The sequence below is a fragment of the Rutidosis leptorrhynchoides genome, chromosome 11, assembly GCF_046630445.1.
Source record: "Rutidosis leptorrhynchoides isolate AG116_Rl617_1_P2 chromosome 11, CSIRO_AGI_Rlap_v1, whole genome shotgun sequence".
In the NCBI taxonomy this organism is placed as follows: Eukaryota; Viridiplantae; Streptophyta; class Magnoliopsida; order Asterales; family Asteraceae; genus Rutidosis; species Rutidosis leptorrhynchoides.
In genome coordinates this window covers 203381554-203400805 of record NC_092343.1, presented here as the reverse complement: position 1 = coordinate 203400805, position 19252 = coordinate 203381554, and the positions used below count along the sequence as shown (strand labels likewise).

Sequence of the window (19252 nt, the reverse complement as noted above, 5' to 3'; positions counted from 1 at the left end):
GCGTGAGTTCATTTGATTCCCTTTTACTCTTTACATTTTTGGGACTGAGAATACATGCGCTACTTTTACAACTGCTTTATTAAATGCTTTTGAAATACATTTTGTACTGCGAATACATGAAATGCTTTTATAAATGTTTGACGAGATAGACACAAGCAAAACATTCCTCGAATGAATTATGTGGACGTGATAATTGCCACCATTGAATTATGTGAACGTGATAATTGCCACAATTGATATGAATATTTTCCCCCTGATTATTATTGCTTGGTAACCTAAGAATTAGGGAACATCACTAATTTTGAGAATTAGTGCACGCCTAATTCATGCGAATCCTAAAGGTAGCTACCGGGTTTAACACCCCCATCCAGAATGTTCACTAGACGGAAGAGCTAGTGGGCGTGGTGTTTAGTACTTCAAAGTTTATATGATTATTATACAGACGAGATGTTCTGTTTTGGGGATATTATTTATGCGCATTATATGTTAAGGTCGGTTACCAATCCAAGCTATGAAAGCAATGAAAAGTGAATGTTATGTATCGAGAGAATGATTTTATACACAGGTTATGTGTATGTTATTTTTGTGCACAAGATATGTGTACGGTTACTAAGATTTATGAAAGATGATTTCGTATACGAGAAAGGTGTACTGTATTTAAAAGATATTGCATGTACATTACAGGTGGGTATAGGATTCGGGCCCATTTGTACCATGCAGGATTTAAATCTTGTGGTCTATCAAAATGATGAATTTTATTGTTTACGATAAACTTATGAACTCACCAACCTTTTGGTTGACACTTTAAAGCATGTTTATTCTCAGGTATGAAAGAAATCTTCCGCTGTGCATTTGCTCATATTACATGGAGTCGTTCATGGCATATAGACGTCAGAACCTCGCAATGAGACCAACTGTTGAAGACCTCGTCCAGATGGATTAGGACGGGTCACTACAGGTGGTATCAGAGCGGTGGTCTTAGCGAACCAGGTCTTGCATTAGTGTGTCTAACTGATAGTTGATTAGATGCATTAGTGGGTCTGGACTTCGACCATGTCTGCATGTCAAAAGTTTTGCTTATCAATCCTTATCGAAAATTACCTGCTTATCATTCTTAGGGAATCACTTGCTTATCATTCTCAGTCTAGACACATCTTACTGCATTGACTGCATGAATAGTGTATAGACAAAATTCATATCTTAGCGTATCTGCTAATCCATATCTTAGCATATCTGTTACTATAAACTTTACCTGATATATTGCGTAAATTCCTCCGTAATCTACAGATCTTTTGTACTATATATATATATATATATATATATATATATATATATATATATATATATATATATATAGGTATTCTATGTAATTAGAATATCATCCGATATCCGAAATTCATTTCATATCGAAAATCCTTTATCTAACCGTGCAAGATGAAATCTGCAACCAGTTCAAGTTCCTCGGATTCCGACAGCTATTCCGATATGGATTTTCACTCGAGCTCCGAAAGAAGTGTAACCAGAATGAATCAACCAATCATCCAATCCCAATTCATTTGATGGGTTTGTAGTCGACTTAATCAATGAAGACGAGAATAAGTCGATCCTTTCCACCAACCGAATTCACCTCTTGACGAAGAACCTGAAGCACTTACCGGCGAACCTGTTCGTAATACCATTTTCTCTCCCATTTCTAGGATAACTCGCAACGATTATATACTATCTCAAATTCTAAATCTTATTCATCCGTTCGTCCCAACCGACAATCATCCCAGAGTAATAGAAGAAGTCAACGAGCTTCGCGCTCGAGTAATAAATTTGGAGAATATGGTGCAAAACGTACCAGCTTCAGCAACGGCACCAGCACCAACAGTACCACCAACAACTCAAGTTTCAACATCACATGCCTCAAAATCACAACTTATACCTCGAACCTAATCATCGTTCTACCAATCTTTCTACGTCATATATCTTCATTCTATCTGACGATTATGTAATCTCTAATGTTTTAGAGATTATGTACTCTAGTTTTAATCGTAAATCATATGAGTTTAATATCATATTAACTCATTAAATCCATGATTACATCTGAAGAAAATATATATGTAAGTATATTTTCATATAGATTGTAATTAAAAGATTCTTTTGTACAAACTGTTAATGGTGAAAATATTTTAACGGGTAGGTAATACCCGAGGAATATTTAGATTTCACATTAATGTGTTACACTGTACATTCTTCAAATCCGATTCAACAGTCATCTACTATCCTACATACAACCACAGATACACGTATTCGTTCACCAAGAATAACCAATTTCATTCCAAATCAAATCCATATACGAGTTTCTGCCAATCAAAATCCAAGTCAAGATTTGACAAGTGGCACAATGAAGAAAATAATGAATAAAATAAAATTGATTAGTAACCAATTAATTAACTACGTAAAATTTCTTCACCATATTCTGTTCTTAGATATTTTAAATTCTGAGATTATATATTGGACTATTGGACTACTAATCTTGGACAATTAAAAAGCATTAGCAGAATAGGAAATATAAATTATAACACATTTTGATTTAAAATATCGTTAATAAGCTACATCTTCTACAATTAAACATTTTCTTCAATTTTGCCACTTGATTTCATCCTAAACATCATTTGTATCTTGACGATTATGATCTACGTTCAAACCCTTCGAAATTCTTGAAACACCTCGGATTGATAACCAATGATTTAGTTATGATAACTTTGAATGCTGATGAAGCAGCAAAACTATAGATGGTCTTTGATGTTTTAGCAGAGTGGTATAAAATACTATTAATTTTTACAAGAAAATACTATTAAATACGATACAATTTTACACAAGATATTTATTTATTTAGAGAATGGATATACTTAAACCTTGCTACAACACTTATAGGCAGTGTACCTAATCGTACAGTAGTGTAGTTTTTAGTAAGTCCGGTTCGTTCCACAGGGAAATCTTTAAACAAAGCTTAACGCTATATTAGTTTACTTTTATAAAAATACAAATATATATATAAGTAATATTATTATTATAAAGGGGGGTTTTTACCGTTTAATGACCGGTTTGTCGATTTTAAAACTTTAGTCGCAGTTAAAACCAAATGTAAAATATTAAAAATAAATACAAGACTTAAATTAAAGCGTAAAGTAAATAACGATAATGAAATTGCGAATAATAAAAGTGCGATAAAATAAACTTGCGATAATTAAAAAGTACGATAATTAAAAGTGCAATTAAATACAATAACAATAAAAATGCGATAATTAGAAGTGCAATTAAATATAAAATAAAGGAAATTAAATATGAAATAAAAGAATTATGCTTATTTAAACTTCCGTAATCATGATGTTTGACGTGTTGATTTTAGTTTTATGCCCATGGGTTAATTGTCCTTTGTCCTGGATTATTTAATATGTCCGTCTGGTTTTTGTCCATAACAGTCCATCAGTCATAAATATAAAGTGCGAGTGTCCTCGTCAAATTATCCTTATACCCGAAGTTAAATATTCCAACTAATTGGGGACTTAAACTGTAACAAGATTTTAATACTTTGTTTAATAATTACACCAGGATTTCGACTGAGTGTAACCCAAGGTTTTAATATTTTGTTATCAATTATACCAAGTGTCCTTGTACATAATTTCACCCCTGTTTTAATTATTCTAGTGGCTATTAATCCATTCCCGTGTCCGGTTAAATGAACGATTATTCGTACATATAAATACCCCGCCCATCGTGTCCGATCGAGTGTATATGGTAATTTATAGGGATGCCCAATTGTAAATCTTTATATTAACATTAACAAACTATCATTTAGTTAAACAAATATAAAGCCCATTAATAGCCCATAGTCTAATTTCCACAAGTGTCGTTCTTTTGTCCAAACTCCAATTATGGTACAAAGCCCAATTACCCAATTTTAGTAATTAGCCCAACATCATGATTACTTCGGATTAAATAAGCATAATAATAACTTAGCTACGAGATATTAAATTAAAAAGGTTGAACATAACTTACAATGATTAAAAATAGCGTAGCGTTACACGGACAGAATTTCGACTTACACCCTTACAACATTTGCTAACATACCCTTATTATTAGGATTTTAAAATTAAAATTAAAATTAAAATATAAATTATATATATATATATTTACGTATATATTGAGAGAGATAGATTATAGATGATGAAAAATGATCAGAATTCGGTTGGCTTTATAGGGAGTTTCAAACTTTGGGGCTCCGCGACTCGCGGCCCTTTTTGCCTTCAAACTCCGCGAGTCGCGGAGTTTGCTTTTACTGCTCACACAAGTTTGGAGCCTTTCTTGCCGACGGTTTATAATATATTATATAATATATAAATAATTATAAGAATTATTTAAATATTATATTATATTTATGTACATAGTTGATTTGTAATTTTTAGTCCGTTGCGTCGAGCGTTGAGAGTTGACTCTGGTCCCGGTTCCGGATTTTCGAACGTCCTTGCGTACAATTTAATATCTTGTACTTTGCGTTTTGAATCTTGTACTCTTGTAATTTCGAGACGTTTCTTATCAATAATTGGAACCTCTTTGATTGTATTTTGTACTTTTGAGCTTTTTGGTCGTTTGCGTCTTCAATTCGTCGAATCTGTCTTTTGTCTTTACCTTTTATTATTTAAACGAATATCACTTGTAAATAGAACAATTGCAACTAAAAGCTTGTCTTTCTTGAGGAATAATGCTATGAAATATATGTTCGTTTTTAGCATTATCAAATATTCCCATACTTAAGCGTTGCTTGTCCTCAAGCAATATCGTCTTGAAATACTAGAATCACTTCTTTATTCTTCACACTTTGTACATCAGTGATTTCTATACTGCGTTATAAACATTGGTAGTAACGATATGGTTTACAGTCCCACATGACTATAAAAATTTAGATCCATTTAGGAAATTGGATCTTTATGAAAACATTTGATCTTTTGAAAATTAAATCTAGCTTTTACCTTAGATAAGTTTTCCGGAATAACCCTTCACCGGTGTTGGCAAAATATTTTTGTGGGTTTGGTGGGTTTCAGATTTGAAAATTTTAGCTCAAAACTTGCGGTTTTGTGTCACCCACTTGCTAACCTTGTATTTGGAAAGCAACACGTCCAGTTTACTTGTCCCGTATATTACCTTTCGGTAAACTACCGTCCGATTGTAAAGGAAAGCGTTGAACAAGCAACTGTTAAGGCAATGTCCCCTGACATGCTTTTAATTATGGTCTATAACGTGTCGGACGCAATTACTATCCTTGGTAGGAGCAATAGTAAAGCTCATACTTATAATTTTTCGGTCTGGCACAAGGTCCTGTCTTTGACCATGCTATGCAACCACCGTTCTTACGGTTGACACACGATTTGGTTCAGGTGACCTAATGAATTCCAGGTGAATTCCTAGGATTTTACATTCAATGGTAATGAACGCATTGAAAATGGGTTTTCAGAAAACAAATCGGTTTTATTTTTTTGATCAAAATATTTTCTCGTTCAAGCTCGAGTTTAGATATCATTGAATTCCATGAGTTTGTAATTCTCAATCTTTATGGTCAATCTCTAGTATTGAGTAATATCAGGCTTTAAAAGCTGATGTTTTATCTTTAAGGAGATTATCCTTTCTGGGGATCTGATTCATTAGTCTTATCAAGTTAATTTGCATGGGGCCCCCCCATTGTACGAGATAAATCCTTCTCATGGTTAGGATAAATCTAACCACTTGGCGACCCTGTTTAATGCTGAGGTCCGTGGATTTCCTGCTGATTTTAGTGATGACTTTTCTAGATTTTTCGTCAACCTACAGCTGGTCTGGACGACAACTTCATGACCTAAATCAAGAAGCGCGTTTCTTTTTCGGAAGACTTTACTTCCTTTTAATGATGGAATTGATTCATCGTGTAGATCCATCTCTTCTTTTCTTTCATTGGGTAAAACAGTTTAGTTTAGTCCAAAGCAAAAGTATTTTCAGTTATTTGTACAAAAATATGTGACATATGTTTTGAATAACTTGGTAAATTTTCTCACACTTGGCTTTTATTTTCCTTTTTATCGTCCTCTATTCCATATTAAATGAATTTTAACATTTTGGTTTGTTTCTCAATTTATGTCCTTTTCGAGGTAACAATAATTTCGGTGTTAAAACCTAGTTTTATCGTTCATAAATATGTATAAACATGATTTTGAGTTCATTTACTTGAAAATTTTGAAAATTTTTACTAGAATTGGGTAGTCAGTATATAAGACTAGGGCTGTTCTTTATTATCAGAGAGCACTAGATTCTAATACAACTACTGCTTTACTAGTATTTTTAATGGTAACCAGTGTTTAAGATAAAAATTTTAAAATTCGAAAGAATTTAACCCCTTCCCACACTTAAGATCTTGCAATGCCCTCATTTGCAAGAAATCAGTAACAATTTAAATTATTGAGGGTGATTTGTGTGAAAATGATTAAATTTTTACCAAAGTTTCCAAATATATTGGCGTTTGTTTGCTGAATGATAAATGGTGCACATCATTTGTTCATTCCGTCTTGTTGTTATTTCACATATATTTTGCATCTTGTCGTCAAAATTAGTTGCTTTTGCTGAACTTAATGCCAGTCTTTGAAAATGCGTTGTTTTACCCTGTTGTGTACATAAGATAAACTGCAAACATATATACATATTTTTGAAGTTTGGTATATTACCCCACATTCAAAAATTATTAAAATCTAAGAATAAAAGTTAGAAAATTATAAAAAGTATTACAATATTAACATAAGTATTAAACGTATCAACATTACAAATTAAAAAATAAATAAAACTAAGTAGACTAGGGATGATACTGATACCAATAGGGGTTCCAGGCATAACCATAGGTGCTATAGAATGCTTCGGCTGGGTTATACGTAGGATACGGTGGCTGCATCTCTATAGACCAGGGAGGGAATATGGGTTTTGGAGTAGGAATATAGTTTCTACCTATATGTTGGCAATGAGCTATGATTTGGTTTTGATGAACTTGCCAATCTTCAAATGCTCTCTGTCTAGCATTTTCGTACTCATGTGAAGCTATAAACCTTTGCATTTCTTGCATTTCATTTCCCCCTCCTACATTACCTTGCTGTTGGTTTCTCTCAACCTGTGGATGTCTACCATGGTACTGTACTGCGGCGTTATTTCGCCTCTTCAAAACTTTCGCACCATGGTATACATTTAAACCTATAGTATCGCGGGGTTCTGGTTCTTCGACTAATAATCCCCCCCGACTTATATCCACACCGAGATATTCAGTAATCAAAGTAATAAAAATACCACCTCCTATTATGCTATGCGGTCTCATCCCCCTAACCATAGCTGATAAATAATAACCCACACAATAAGGTATACTTACAGCGCTTTGTGGGTCTCGAATACACATATGGTAAAACAAATCCTGTTCATTTACCTTTTCCTTGTTCTTACCTCTTTGTGTAATCGAATTAGATAAAAACCTATGAATTACTCTTAATTCAGCTCTATCTATATCCAAATAAGAGTAATTTCCCCCTTTGAATCAGTGATGGCTTGTCATTTGACTCCATACACCGTGTGTATCAAAATTTTCATCTATATTTCTACCATTTAGTATCAACCCTCTACAATCGGCAGATGCTAACTCCTCAGGAGTATATATACGTAAAGCCTGAGCCATGTCTAGTAAAGACATGTGGCGCATCGAACCTCCTAACAAAAATCTAATAAAAGATCGATCGGTTAAACTAGCTACCCGATCATTTAATTCTATACTACACAACAATTCTTCACACCATACTTTATATACAGGTCTACGCATGGTGAATATACGTACCCAGTCGTCAAAAGTAGAATTACCATACCTCTGTGCAAGTAATTCCCTAATTGGCCCGGCCAATTCTATAGCTTCTAAGGGTCCCCATTCTATGACCCTAGGTACCTCAACAACTTTAGAATGAAGAGTATGCAAACCCCTTTGGTATTTTGGATAATCTATCCAAAGTCTGTCAAATCTCAGGTTCGGGTGCAAATCTTCCAAGTGCATATCAGAAAATGTCATGACTGGATGAGGTATATCTTGCTTGTAGTAGTTATCTACCTCCTGTTGTTCCGCATTCTCAGCAGGAGCATTGCGAGCTTGGGATGAAGATTCACCCCTTTCAGTCTGTAAAACACATCAAACACAATTTTTGTGCATCCAAATATGCATTAGTGTCAGCAAAATCATCAATCAAAATAATTACAATGACATGATCAATTTATATCAAACTTAAGCTCATTTTCATATTTTCATCAAATCTACATTTTTTCAAATAAGCATATACGAAAATGTACGCCAAGTTCATAAGCATTCAACTCAAATAATATGTCAAAATAATCATTACTAGCAATTAAACAAGTTTCAAATGGCATTATCTTTTAAAAATCAAGTTCATGAATTTTAGACTTGAAAAAGTCCACTTTAATTCTCAAAATCATGTTTAGGCTCAGAGTTTGGATCATTTAACTACCTAAACATGTTACACTACTTAATTTAGCAACAATTCATGACAAAAATCGGTCATAACCTGTTTATATCAAAAAGCCCCAAATTGCTCAAGAACACAAACCCTAGATTACTCAAAATTTGAAGTTTAAGGCTTCTAATCATGTTAAATAGCATTAATCTAGGTTATACAAGCATACTACATAAACAATTTAAGCATAATTACACTAAAAAGCATCAAAATCAAATTGGGTAAAAAATTGCTCAAGAACACTAATTTTCGGATTAAATGGTGTTTAGTTGTAGAAATTTACCATTTTTCTTGAGTAATTCCTTGATAGCATCCTTCTCAACATGATTTTAGTAAAAGATTTGATGATTAACGGTTAAAAATTGTGATTTTGGGGGTTTTTTTCGTGTATTTTCGGGTTTTTTCGGCTGTTCTTCGCTGTGTTTTCCTTGTGGTGTGTGGACTGAGCTGTTTAGCTCGATTTTATTTTTTCTGTATTTTGGTCTTCCCGCGAGTCGAGGGGTTTAATCCTTCAAACTCCGCGAGTCGCGGAGTTTGGGTTTTTTTTTTTTTTTTTTTATATCTTATACTAATTAAAACAATTGAGTAATTAATTTTAAAATTTTGTTTCCCTTGTTATTTAGGACGAGGTCGTTTCGGATAGATGTCCTAGTCCGTCCTTTGACAAAATTTTAAAATTTGTCTTTTTGTAGTGATTGTTTTAAAAGCTAAGATTTTTGGATTTTTTAATGTTTTTGGCATACTTTAATTCAATAAGATTAAAAATAATGATAATAAAAGTTCTCGTCCCTCCCTTGGGTAAAGCAATTTCGGTTCAAAGACCTAGTCTTCAACTTACGACGAATTTTAAAAATCATATTTTTAACTTAATGAGATAAAGTAAATTTTTGTTTTTAAATTCACACAATTTAAATATAAAATTCAAAATTAATATTAAAAATTCACACCAAACTTAAAATTTGAAATGCAAAAAATTCATATTTTAAAAATTAAAAATTCACACCAAATTTATATTAATTTTTCAAATATTTACAATTTTAAAAATATTGTTTTTACAAAGTTTACAATATTAATTTAAGATTTATATATTAATTTTAAAAACATGGTAAAAATAAAATTAAAAATCTTTTTGGCTTTTTATCCCACTTTAATCAATCAAATATTATCAAAAATATGCGCCCCTCTTTTCGATAAAGTAATTTCGGTTCCAAAACCTAATTTAACTCATGACGAATTTTTGAAATATTTTGGGTTGATTGATTAAAGATATTTATACCTTAAGAATAAACGTTAAATTTCGCAGTGATGTAATAAATTTTTGAATGATATCAATAATTTCGGTCGCCAAATCTAATTTTATTCAATACCAATTTAATACTTTATAGCAAACAAATTAGCGTTTATTATCAAAAGGTTAAAAATAAAAATAAAAAAAATAAAAACTGTACAGACATACCTGTGAAATAGATTTCTTAGTTATATGATCTATCCCATTCATAAGATAGTCGGTTTAATTAGTTTTCCATGGCTACATAGGCGTAACCTCGAGCATTCAGTGTCTTTTCTTCTAAACATATGAACGGTCCGTCTCTGCATAAAGTAACAAATTCGGTATTTGAATAGGTTTGATTATTTGAACATTTACCTCCATGTGACCATTTTCCGCATTTGTGACATCTTTCTAGGTGTCGTGCTCTTCTTTTTGCTGCAGATTTTGATTTTTCTTTACCAAATTGTAACTTATTATCTTCGCATCTGGATTCTTTTCTAACTCCGTCCATTCTTTCTCTGATTACTGATACTATTTCACTCGGAAGTGTGTCATTATTACGTTTAGTGATCAAAGCGTGTAGCATTAGACCATGGTTTAGTTCACAGGCAGTCTTCATTTCCTAAAAACCTAAAAAAAATAAAAATTCAGAATGGGGGGAGAAGACTAGTTCTTTAGGGTCTGATAGGGAAAGACCATTCGGGTTTCATTTTCGAGAACTACACGAAAACAGACAATCTAACTCTAACAGAAATACATAAACCCCTTTAAAGACTTGATTCTCCCCACACTTAGTTAGCTGTGGTATCGAAATTGTGATTAACTTCATTGTCAACTTCCATCGGACCATGTATGTAATGTTTAATTCTGTGACCATTAACTTTAAATTCAATTCCATTTGAATTTATTAATTCTATCGTTCCGTATGGGTAAACTCTTTTAACTATGAATGGTCCAGACCATCTTGATTTCAATTTTCCAGGAAATAGCTTGAATCGTGAATTGAAAAGAAGAACTCTGTCTCCTTCTTTAAATTCTTTTGAACTTCTGATTCTTTTATCATGCCATTTTTTCGTTCTTTCTTTATAGATTAACGAATTTTCGTATGCTTCATGTCTTAATTCTTCTTATTCGTTTAGTTGACTTAATCGTAGACGTCCGGCTTCATGTAAATCAAGATTACATGTCTTCAAAGCCCAAAATGCTTTGTGTTCAATTTCTACTGGAAGATGACATGCTTTTCCATAAACAAGTCTAAAAGGTGTGGTTCCAATTGGAGTTTTGTAGGCTGTTCTAAAAGCCCAGAGTGCATCCTCCAATTTAATGGACCACTCCTTCGGATTTGATCCTACGGTTTTCTCTAGAATACATTTTAAATCTCGGTTGGTATTTTCAACTTGTCCACTTGTTTGTGGATGATATGCGGTGGAGATTTTATGAGTTACTCCATATCTTTTAAGAACTTTCTCAAGTTGATTATTACAGAAATGAGTGCCCCAATCACTTATTAATGCTTTCGGTGTTCCAAACCTTGCAAAAAGACGTTTTAAAAAGTTGACTACAACTCGTGCATCGTTAGTTGGGAGAGCTTGTGCTTCCGCCCATTTAGATACATAATCAATGGCTACGAGTATATATAGATTATTATGAGATTTTGGAAATGGACCCATAAAGTCAATACCCCAAATGTCAAATACTTCACATACTTGGATGACATTTTGTGGCATTTCATCACGTTGACTTATTTTTCCGGCCCTTTGACAAGCATCACAGGATTTGCAAAGAAGGTGTGCGTCTTTGTAAATTGTAGGCCAATAGAATCCAGCATCATAAACTTTTCTTGCTGTTAGTTGAGGCCCATAATGCCATCCTGTTGGTCCTGTGTGACAATGGTTTAATATTTTACTAGCTTCATCTCCAAATACACATCGGCGTATTATTCCATCTGGAAAACTTTTAAACAAATGTGGATCTTCCCAAAAATAGTGTTTTATATCACTGAAGAATTTCTTTCGTTTTTGGTACGATAATCATTTTTCAAGGAATCCACAAACTAAGTAGTTTGCATAGTCTGCAAACCATGAAATTTCTTTATGATCTATCTTCAATAGATATTCATCAGGAAAGTTGTCTTGTATGGCCGATTCATTTAGAACTTCTAACTCAGGATTTTCAAGACGAGAAAGATGATCAGCGGCGAGATTTTCTGCTCCTCTTTTATCTCGAATTTCAATATCAAACTCTTCTAAGAGTAAGATCCAACGGATTAATCTTAGTTTAGCATCTTGTTTTGAAAATAGGTATCTAAGAGCAGAATGGTCGGTATAGACCACCGTTTTTGCTAGAACGAGATATGAACGAAATTTGTCAAAAGCAAAGACAATAGCAAGAAGTTCTTTTTCAGTAGTTGTATAGTTCGTTTGTGCTCCTTGTAACGTCTTACTAGCATAATATATAGGTTGAAATCATTTTTCAATCCTTTGTCCTAAAACGGCTCCCATTACAAAATCACTTGCATCGCACATTAGTTCAAATGGTAGATTCCAATTTGGTGTTATCATGATCGGCGCATTAGTAAGTTTCTCTTTAAGAATATTAAAAGATTTGATACACTCATCTGAAAAGATGAATGGAGCATCTTTTTCTAGGAGTTTATTCATAGGAGTGGCAATTTTAGAAAAATCTTTTATGAAACGTCGGTAAAAACCGGCATGCCCTAGAAAACTCCTAACTCCTCTAACATTGGTGGGATGTGGAAGTTTAGCAATTACATCTACTTTAGCTCTATCCACTTCAATTCCTTCTTTTGAAATTTTATGACCAAGAACGATGCCTTCTTTAACCATGAAATGGCATTTCTCCCAATTAAGTACTAGATTTGATTGTTCGCATCTAATAAGCATTCGTTCTAGATTAGCTAGACATGATTCAAATGTATCACCGAAGACTGAAAAGTCATCCATGAAAACTTCCATGCATTCTTCTATCATGTCGTGAAAAATCGCCATCATACACCTTTGAAAGGTTGCAGGGGCGTTGCAAAGTCCAAATGGCATGCGTTTGTAAGCAAAAGTACCATAAGGGCACGTGAATGTGGTTTTCTCTTGGTCCTCGGGTGCTATTGGAATTTGAAAATATCCGGAAAATCCATCTAGAAAACAATAGTAACTATTTCCGGCTAATCTTTCCAACATTTGATCTATGAATGGTAAGGGAAAGTGATCTTTTCTGGTGGCGTCATTTAATTTTGTATAATCAATACACACACGCCATCCTGTTACAGTCCTAGTAGGAATAAGCTCATTTTTCTCATTTGTAATGACAGTCATACCACCCTTCTTAGGTACGTATTGAACTGGGCTTACCCATGGACTATCAGAGATTGGATAAATTAGACCTGCATCTAGCAGTTTAATAATCTCTTTCTTAACTACATTTTGCATATTAGGATTTAGTCTTCGTTGGCGTTGCACATACGTTTTATGACCTTCTTCCATAAGGATTTTATGTGTGCAATACGAAGGACTTATTCCTTTAATATCATGAATCTTCCATGCAATGGCTGGTTTATGGGCTTTCAACACAGAAATGAGTTGTGATTTCTCATTTTCAGTAAGAGAAGACGATATTATTACAGGTAATTCAGATTCACCATGTAAATAAGCGTATTCCAAATGATTTGGAAGTGGCTTTAACTCTAATTTCGGAGGTTCTTCTATCGATGATTTGTATCGATATCTGTCTTCTTCTTTTAGCATTTGAATTTCTTCTGTTGTTGGTTCATATCCATTAGCTATAAGTGTAGCTAACATTTCAGCTTCATCAATTGGTTCATTACCTTCTCCTGAAGAACATTCTCCTGTTCCTTGTAATTCTGGAAATTCTTCTAATAATTCTGCATGTGCATCTATAGTTTGAATATAATAACATGTATCATCTGCAGATTGTGGTTGTTGCATTGCTCTATCAACTGAAAAGGTAACACTCTCGTCCTCTATACTTAGGGTCAGTTTCTTACCGAACACGTCTATCATTGCTTTAGCCGTGTTTAAGAATGGTCTTCCTAATATGAGAGGAACTTGAGAATCTTCTTCCATGTCCAAAACAACAAAATCTACTGGAAATACTAAAGTACCAACTTTAACTAGCATGTTCTCCATTATCCCTCTAGGATATTTTATTGATCTATCGGCTAGTTGTATGCTTATTCTGGTTGGTTTCAATTCTCCAAGGTCTAGTTTAGCGTATAGTGAATACGGCATTAGATTTATACTAGCACCTAAGTCTGCCAATGCTTCTATTGAACTAAGACTACCTAGAAAACATGGAATTGTGAAACTTCCTGGATCAGATAATTTTTCTGGTATCTTATTCAACAGCACTGCTGAACAATTAGCATTCATAGTAACAGCCGAGAGTTCTTCCATTTTCTTTCTATTTGAGATTAGATCTTTCAAGAATTTAGCATATCTAGGCATTCCTGAAATCACATCAATGAAAGGAAGATTTACATTTATCTATTTAAACATATCCAAGAATTTGGATTGCTCGGCTTCAAGTTTCTCTTTCTTCATTTTACTCGAGTAAGGAAGTGGTGGTTGGTATGGTTTAACATAAGGTTTAGCCTTGACTGTGTTATCTTCATTAACCTTTTCAACTACCGGTTCTTTTTCCTTATCTTGATTAGGTTGTGGTTCTTGTGGAGTAGGAATAGCTTCATCAGAAGTTACAGGTATTTCAGGTGGTTTAAGTGTTGTACCACTTCTTGTGGTAATGGCTTTAGCTGTTTCATTCCGGGGGTTAGCATTTGTATCACTAGGTAGACTTTCCGGTTTTCTTTCACCTATTAACCTTGCTAGGTTACTTACTTCTTGTTCCAGATTTTGAATAGAAGCTTGTTGATTTCTAAATGCTTGAGCATTTTGTTCATTAGTTTGTTTCTGAGATGTGAAAAACTGCGTTTGAGTTTCAACTAGCTTTGTCATCATATCTTCTAAATTCGGCTTTTTATCATCGGTTTGTTGTGGTGGTTTGTTTTGAAAATTAGGTCTTTGCTGATTATAAGTATTATTGGATACTTGTTGATTGCTAGGACCTTGTTGGTTGTTGTATGGAATATTTCTGTTATAATTCTGGTTTTGATTGTAAATCGGTCTTGGCGGTTGATAATTATTCTGATAATTATTTCCAAGCCTTTGGTTTATGTATGAAATATTCTCTCTTTGTTCCATTGTTAATTCAATACTGAGACAATCTTTTGTCAAATGTGGTCCTCCACACTGCTCACAACTAATTCGTATTGAGTGAATATCTTTAGTCATCTTTTCCATTCGTCTCTCCACAGCATCTATCTTTGCGAAAATGGAATCTAAGTCATGGCTAGAATCGGCTCTAGCTGCTTTAGATGATCTAACGATATCTTTTTCTTGGTGCCACTCATGTGAGTGGGAAGCAGTGTTATCAATAATTTTGTAAGCATCAGTTTCAGTTTTCTTCATAATAGAACCACAAGCTGCTATATCTATGTCTTTCCTTGTAGTGATGTCGCATCCTTGGTAGAATATTTGTACTATTTGACAGGTGTCTAAACCATGTTGCGGACATCCTCTTAAAAAAACTTTTCAAATCTAGTCCATGCCTCATATAGAGTTTCATTTGGTTTCTGTGTAAACGTAACAATTTCTGCTTGAAGTCTTACGGCTTTAGATGCAGGAAAGAATTGTTTAAGAAATTTTTCAACTAAAACATCCCATGTATCAATCGCCCCTTCAGGTAACGATTCCAACCAATCTTTGGCTTCTCCCTTTAAAGTCCAGGGAAATAACATGAGATATATCTGTTCATCCTCCACTTCTCGGATTTTAAATAGTGTGCAGATCCTATTAAAGGTACGTAGATGTTCATTTGGATCTTCCTTCGGCGCACCACTAAATTGGCATTGATTAGTCACCATGTGTAGAATTTGTCCTTTGATTTCATAATCTGGCGCATTAATGTCTGGATGAGTAATTGCGTGACCTTGGCCAGTGCGTTTAGCTCTCATTCGGTCTTCCATACTTAAAGGTTCCAGATTCTCCATAATTGAATTTGTTGAATCGAAATCACTAGAGGATTCTGATTTTATGGTTCGTTCCTCAACAATCTCTGTTTGAATGATTGGTGGTTCCGGAGGAAAGTTTAGTGGTTCAGGATCTACGAATCGTCCCTGAATATTCTCCGGATTCTCAATTGTGAGGTCGGGTTCAAAAAATGGATTATCGGAAATTTGAACTGGAGTACTTGGTCGACTGGATGACGATTCTAAAGAAAAATCAACGGTGGTAATATTTGCTAAATGTCTTGATCTAGTTACAGGTGGTGAACGTACAAAAGGTGGTGAACGTCTTACTCGGTGCATTCACTGAATATCCTATTAGTTTTTTAAAAGGAAAGAAAAATTATAATAAGTTATCCAATCAATAGACTTTTCTGATTTTGCCCACGTTTTGAATAGCCAAAAGATGCAGCAGAGGGGCAGGATTCGTTTGGTCTCAATATAATTTAGGACTGTTTGGCTCCAATAACCCGGCCCACGTACAAATCCAACTATTACTACGAACCAGAAAATTTTGATGTCTATCAATTTAACCACTTAAAATAAATTTTCGTAATTTTAAGAAAATTAGATAAGAAGTAGAATAAAAATCTATGTCCTAAAACTAGAATAGCGAGAAATAAGAAAGAAAAAGAGTTCTTCGAAAAAGGTCGAAAAAGAAAAATGGTTGAAAAATAAAAGGTGACGGAAAAATAAAAGAAACTTATTAAACTCAAAAACACTTGACAAACCTAACCTTATTACTACAACTAACTTAAAATTATAATCGCAAATTGAGATTACTAATTGGAATGATAATTGATACATAGGAAAAAGTCGTCTAAAAATATTAAAGCTTACAAGAAAAACTATATCCTAAATGGAAATAACTTAAAAAGAAACTAAAACTTAAAAAGGTGTCGCAAAATTCTAAAGCACCTAAATCTTAGTCTAAAGAAAAAGCACTTAAGGGATTCTACGGCAAAGCCTAAAAATCTAGAAGTAAAAATAACTATGGCAACAACTAAGTTTAAAACTAAATATGAGCTAAAAATACAAATATTACGCTAAAACGATTAAAAAGGGACAAAATATAAAAATATACAAAAAGTTGTAAAAAGTACAATTTTTATAAAAATATTATTTTTATATTATTTATTTATTAAAACTACTAATTTTACAATTTAATTAAACTAATTTAACTAAATAAAACAAATTAAATAAAAAGAAATTTTAAAATAAAACTAATTATAATAATAATAGGTAATTAGGGTTTATAATAATAATAATTAATAAATACCCCGTAATTAATGATGTTTACGGTTTCTGTCGGTGCGTCAGAGAAACTCCGCGAGTTGCGGTATTTCAAGCAGCAAACCCCGCGAGTCGCGGGGTTCCAGAATTCAACTCAGGTACAGTTTTTTATTCGACGTGTTTTTTTTTCTGTTTTTGCTGTAAAATATAAAATATATTTATTAATTAAATAAAACTTATATTTTTACAAACTAAAAGAAATAGAAATAAAGAAACTTTATAAAACTTAAATATTTACCAAACTTTAAAAAAAATATTTATATTTTTGTTTTTCTTTTAATATTTTTGAATATTTAAAACGTGTTTTTACAAAAGCGTACTAAAAATAAAAATCTTTTTTTTATATTTTCGTTATTTTAGCGTTGCGCTTCCGGCGTTTAAGAGTTCCCCGGCAGCGGCGCCAAAAATAACTTGATGTTTTAGCAGAGTGGTATAAAATACTATTAATTTTTACAAGAAAATACTATTAAATACGATAAAATTTTACACAAGATATTTATTTATTTAGAGAATGGATATACTTAAACCTTGCTACAACACTTATAGGCAGTGTACCTAATCGTACAGTAGTGTAGTTTTTAGTAAGTCCGGTTCGTTCCACAGGGAAATCTTTAAACAAAGCTTAACGCTATATTAGTTTACTTTTATAAAAATATAAATATATATATAAGTAATATTATTATTATAAAGGGGGGTTTTTACCGTTTAATGACCGGTTTGTCGATTTTAAAACTTTAGTCGCAGTTAAAACCAAATGTAAAATATTAAAAATAAATACAAGACTTAAATTAAAGCGTAAAGTAAATAACGATAATGAAATTGCGAATAATAAAAGTGCGATAAAATAAACTTGCGATAATTAAAAAGTACGATAATTAAAAGTGCAATTAAATACAATAACAATAAAAATGCGATAATTAGAAGTGCAATTAAATATAAAATAAAGGAAATTAAATATGAAATAAAAGAATTATGCTTATTTAAACTTCCGTAATCATGATGTTTGACGTGTTGATTTTAGTTTTATGCCCATGGGTTAATTGTCCTTTGTCCTGGATTATTTAATATGTCCGTCTGTTTTTGTCCATAACAGTCCATCAGTCATAAATATAAAGTGCGAGTGTCCTCGTCAAATTATCCTTATACCCGAAGTTAAATATTCCAACTAATTGGGGACTTAAACTGTAACAAGATTTTAATACTTTGTTTAATAATTACACCAGGATGTCGACTGAGTGTAACCCAAGGTTTTAATATTTTGTTATCAATTATACCAAGTGTCCTTGTACATAATTTCACCCCTGTTTTAATTATTCTAGTGGCTATTAATCCATTCCCATGTCGGGTTAAATGAACGATTATTCGTACATATAAATACCCCGCCCATCGTGTCCGATCGAGTGTATATGGTAATTTATAGGGACGCCCAATTGTAAATCTTTATATTAACATTAACAAACTATCATTTAGTTAAACAAATATAAAGCCCATTAATAGCCCATAGTCTAATTTCCACAAGTGTCGTTCTTTTGTCCAAACCCCAATTATGGTACAAAGCCCAATTACCCAATTTTATTAATTAGCCCAACATCATGATTACTTCGGATTAAATAAGCATAATAATAACTTAGCTACGAGACATTAAATTAAAAAGGTTGAACATAACTTACAATGATTAAAAATAGCGTAGCGTTACACGGACAGAATTTTGACTTACACCCTTACAACATTTGCTAACATACCCTTATTATTAGGATTTTAAAATTAAAATTAAAATTAAAATATAAATTATATATATATATTTACGTATATATTGAGAGACATAGATTATAGATGATGAAAAATGATCAGAATTCGGTTGGCTTTATAGAGAGTTTCAAACTTTGGGGCTCCGCGACTCGCGGCCCTTTTTGCCTTCAAACTCCGCGAGTCGCAGAGTTTGCTTTTACAGCTCACACAAGTTTGGAGCCTTTCTTGCCAACGGTTTATAATATATTATATAATATATAAATAATTATAAGAATTATTTAAATA

General features: G+C 32.9%; 1 non-coding gene across 1 annotated transcript; it reads left to right on the top strand.

Annotated features, from left to right (window-relative positions):
- Nucleotides 1–15417: 15417 nt before the first annotated feature.
- Nucleotides 15418–15526, top strand: LOC139879130 (small nucleolar RNA R71). Its single transcript, XR_011769983.1, has one exon. It is a non-coding gene; the product is annotated as a small nucleolar RNA R71 (small nucleolar RNA).
- Nucleotides 15527–19252: the final 3726 nt, after the last annotated feature.